Genomic DNA, 4,819 nt, shown 5'->3' with positions numbered 1-4,819 from the left:
GTTGAGCAACCCGGCTTTCTCTACACACTTAAGCCATGTCCACAACTCCAATTCAATCATTCCAGCAGTCACGTTAATCCGTCAATGCATTAGCTGCTCAGTCGCTAAATGCAAGAATTTCTTATGATCTGTGAGGTCCCAATACTCAAACCTTAGTACAAGAACCTACGCTAAGTATGACCCCTCAAAAACAATGTCATCCGGGAGCAACAGAGTCCTTCGGCACCTTGGCTTTACCCTTGTGTGGAGGAACATATTCTGGTAACCTGGTAATAGGGTTCGCACCCTAGGTTTCAACTTCCATTTCCAAATCCTCCTCATCTGCCAGGATTTCTTCAAATTCTTCCTCGTCTGCCTCCAGATTAAGGCCTTCCCCTTTTCCAGCAAAGTGAGCTTGGTCCTCTATGGGTTTCTTGGTGAGACGCGCACTGGGATCATGATCTACTTATCTTTCTTTGGTCTCAGTGTTCTGGGTGATTTGGGGACTTCAACTATCACTCTGGCACTCTCTGTGGCTTCTACTACCGCAATTTCTTGCGTGGCTTCCTCGAGTGTCGACATCATTCTATTCAGGAGGTCTTGCATTTCTTTCAGAAATCTCTCAAATGTTGAAATTTCTCTTAAAGCCTCAAAATTCGTAAGGTCCATGCACGCATGATAGCGCAACAACTGAATTTTAAACATTCCAAGTGTTTTTCACTGGACAGCCACCTGTAATTTATAGAGCTTTTTGAATTCAAATTCGACCATTCCCCCCACATTTGGCCCATTAATGCTAGATTAGCGAAAGATTTTCAAGAATCTAATCCATAAATTTTGCCTTAAATGCCTGTCACACGCTCCATTTGGCCATAAGCCGACCATCAAATCGTGAACAATCACTTTCCTACAAAATTGCACGTTATTTCCATGAGTAGCGCAACTGCCTTTGCGCTGTCATGGACCCTGTGACACTTTTTTGCTTCGCATAGTCCTGAAATTGCGCAGCTCCCCCACCCAAGCGGTGTAGTTTATAGTCCTGCATGTCCTTTTAGCTGCCTGGAGCGCTAAGACTATGCTACTTTCATTTAGTCACATGGTCGGACCGCCGGCATATGGCTTCAAGCGACTGACATTCACCTTTCCTGGGAATGGATCTCCATTCAACTTAACCAACTGGACCGTGCCACCATCAGTAATCTCCTTAATAACATAGGGCCATAACTAGTGCATCTTGAATTTCCATGGAAATTTATCAAACTTACTGTCATACAATAGCACCAATTCATTCACCTTAAAGGTGTGCAGATTCATATGTCGGTCATGCCACGCCTTTTCAAGCTGCTTTTGGACCTGTTGGTGAAATCCTGCCAAAAATCTTTCTTCCTCGAGTTCATCCAGCGGTGCAAGCCTCTCTTCCAGGGCTCCACAATCTGTCATACCTATGAGCACCGCTATGCACAGATTAGGCACGATGTATTCCATAGGAATTACTACTTCCACACCATAAACAAGCCTAAAAGGGGTTTTCCCCGTCAACTTTTTGCATGTTGTTTGATAAGCCCACAATACTACAGGTATCTGTAGGTCCCAATCACTTCGTTGAGCATTTTAAACCTTGGTCAGTGCGTTTTCAATCACTTCTTTTAAGGCCTCCACTATCTTGTTAGCCTGTGGGTGATAAGGAGTACTGTTTTGTTTAGAAAGTGCATACCCCGATCACTCATCAAAATCTTTGGACATCCAAATCACAACAGTACATATTCAAATAGGAACTTTGCGGCAGTCACGCCTATGCAATCCTTCACCAGCTATGCTTCTGCCCAACGAGTCAAGTACTCCATCACAGTGATAATGTACCTCGCTGTTGTCTTCCCTCATGGCTGAATAGGTCCTACAAAATCTATTTCCCACTTTTCGAAGGGTTGCAACGTCATTTGTGGATTCAAAGGAATTTCATCCCTCCGCAATGGCTTGCCTATTGTCTGACATACATCACACGCCTTGCAATATGCTTTTGAATCCTGATCAAGGGTTGTCCACCACAAATCGGCGCATAGAATCTTCTGTGCAATTTCTCTCCTTGCATAATCTCCTCCCACGGCGACCCCATGAGTGTCCATGAGGATGTTGCTTCATTCAAACTCAGGTACATGCCCCACATCCTATACATGCTCTAGTGTAGAAACAATAAAGGTTATAATTAATACACCATTTTCATTTAAAGATTTTTAATTGTATTCCATACTACAATTTTTTTTATAACAGATGAAATACCTCCAATATCGAGCTAAACATCAATCTCAAGATCAGGCACTCCACTGTCAGTAGGCTCATGTGTTGTATGTACATTTCTTTCCTGCTTTTTACAATCAAGCACATTACTTTATGGCCAAAAATAATAACCAATAAATTGTACAAGTAATTATTTATAAATTTTATTCGTTGCTTTTGTTTTCCTGAGTGTTATGTTCGATGCTAGAAGACTATGAAAACACCAATCTTGTCCTCCCTTAAACCATGACTTGATACTTGTAATTGAAATAAATTTGTAGGTATTCCTCCATGGAAGCCTCTTTGAATTGTATCCCCTGAAATTTTGCATTAGAACATGAATTTTTCTTCTTCTGTGATATTAAATTAAAATTGTTAACAATTTATAATTTGGATGCAAATTATTTTTTATATACTTACAATTTTTGTGGCCAGTTTCGAGTAACCACCCAGGCCAAGATGATGCTACCCATGTTTGGCTATTCTAGCCTATGTGGCTTTGGAAGTATCTGGGAGCCTATATTTAAAACATTGAAAAACTTAATTAGATGTTGTAATGATGATAAAACATCATAATTACATTATTAAATGTGCCTCATACCTTCTTGGTCCGGTGGATTCTTCCTTGCTTTTCAAATTTCCTTCTCATGTGCATCTGCCATGAGCACTCTCCACTCCATATCTAGAATCGATGGAGGGCGCTCATGTGACCTGGCCCTTTCCAATTGAGACCTATACTAGTCCCACAAATATTTTAAATGAATCCTTGCCTTTGAGGTAACTCTAGATTTGTTGAAGGTACCATCACTAAATCGATGAACAATCCTGTTAATAAGTTCCCCTTTTAACTTAGAACTTTGGGATTTCTAGTTTGCGTGAATGTTCAACCCAAATATTTCCAAGGTTATATCATACAAATGCCTATAAAATACATAATTTCCTGCAAAATGATATTATCATTAGTTTAAAATAATCATAGACTATATGTTAATTTCATTTAGGTTTTACTTAATATTTAAAACACTTATTAAATACTTGGAAGTTTCTCTATTTTCATAGGGAAATTTTCATCATCTACTAACAATATGATCGGTAGTGATCCCATGCTAGTAACATGGGAAGATCCAGGAAAGCTCATTTAAAATTGTGCAATTGTATCATGCTCTGCATCCACAACATCATGTATAGATCCTGATGTATGTTGTTCAAGGGGTGTAGATCCTGTTGTGGGTAGTTGATCAGTTGTATCGGTCTTAATGACCATTGACTCACTCACAAGTGGAGCATTGACGTAGCTACCAATGTCGACCCAACACATAGTCGTAATACAAGGATCAAGCTCTATCAAAAAATCTTGTAAAATAAAGAATTTTTTTATAAAGGATGAGATAAATAAATCATAATCAAATAATTGGGATAATTAAATGATTTTGTCACCCCATACCAATGAAGTTGTTGCAACAAGGTTTTGGTTTCACCTTTTATTTCATATATCTTAGGCTCAATCAGAACTAAAGAATTAAGTTTCTTGGTTGCTTTGATTTTAAGCTTCCTTATTGTTTGCATTGGATTGACGAACATAAAAATTGCATCATCAATAACCTCTTCCTCATGAGCATCTATGGAATTCTCTAAGGCTAGTGCCTTCCCCTTATCACCTTGTTTATCAAATAAGTGTAATTTGCAATTCATCCACAATTAACCATCATTATATTAATAAGAAAATGACTATTGACATATGTCTAAATTTATATAGAAAATTCACGTAGTAAATGACAATCATAACATACAATATACATTTCTTACAAGTTAGGTAAAATTGAATACATACTGCCCCCATAATAACAATATTTGTATTTATTCTATTCAAATTGTAATCAATGAGCAAATCTTCCCCTACATCTATTGATTTAATTGAACATATGAATAGACAATTTTCTTCACATGCCTTGAATATGCAATTGAGTTTCTTATTTGTGTTGATAGGCCATGTACTATTTATAAACCCTGCTATATTCCCTACTTCTTTTGGCTTTTCATCAATATACATAGTTGTGCATTTATTTTCATCATTGTCTTTTAGTTGTATGTAATTTGTGGCCACTCCATATATTCACATACTCTTGGTATATTGGACTAATCATACCAATCATTGTAGTTGTAACAAGGCCCTACATACTCCATCAATTCAGTTAATCATATGTAACATACCTTTATTCCATCCATGGAAAATAGCCCCAAACCATGTAATGATGATGGGGAAATGCAGTATATCCTTTCATTGATAGAAAAATCAATGTTTATTTCAGGAAGATCTTTGGGTTCCCATTGGTTCACTAGATGTTTTTACCTTAAGGGAACCTCGATGTCATCTATTCTCTCATTATCATACGAACATGATCACCTTTTAGAAAGAAAAATTTCCATGCGTCTATGGAATTTTATTCTAATATTTTACCTCTAGTTCATCTTCTCTTGTTATATGACATAGCAGATGTTTGATAAATTTCTTCTATCGTACTTGAAATTTTGTCACTCAACAAAGATAGATCTGATAAATACCTAT

Source organism: Pinus tabuliformis, chromosome 4_2 (genome assembly GCF_031772625.1).
Source record: "Pinus tabuliformis cultivar Carrire ecotype Pingquan chromosome 4_2, CPIR1, whole genome shotgun sequence".
In the NCBI taxonomy this organism is placed as follows: domain Eukaryota; kingdom Viridiplantae; phylum Streptophyta; class Pinopsida; order Pinales; family Pinaceae; genus Pinus; species Pinus tabuliformis.
The sequence above is the reverse complement of the archived record's forward strand: the minus strand, read 5'-3'. Positions refer to the sequence as shown.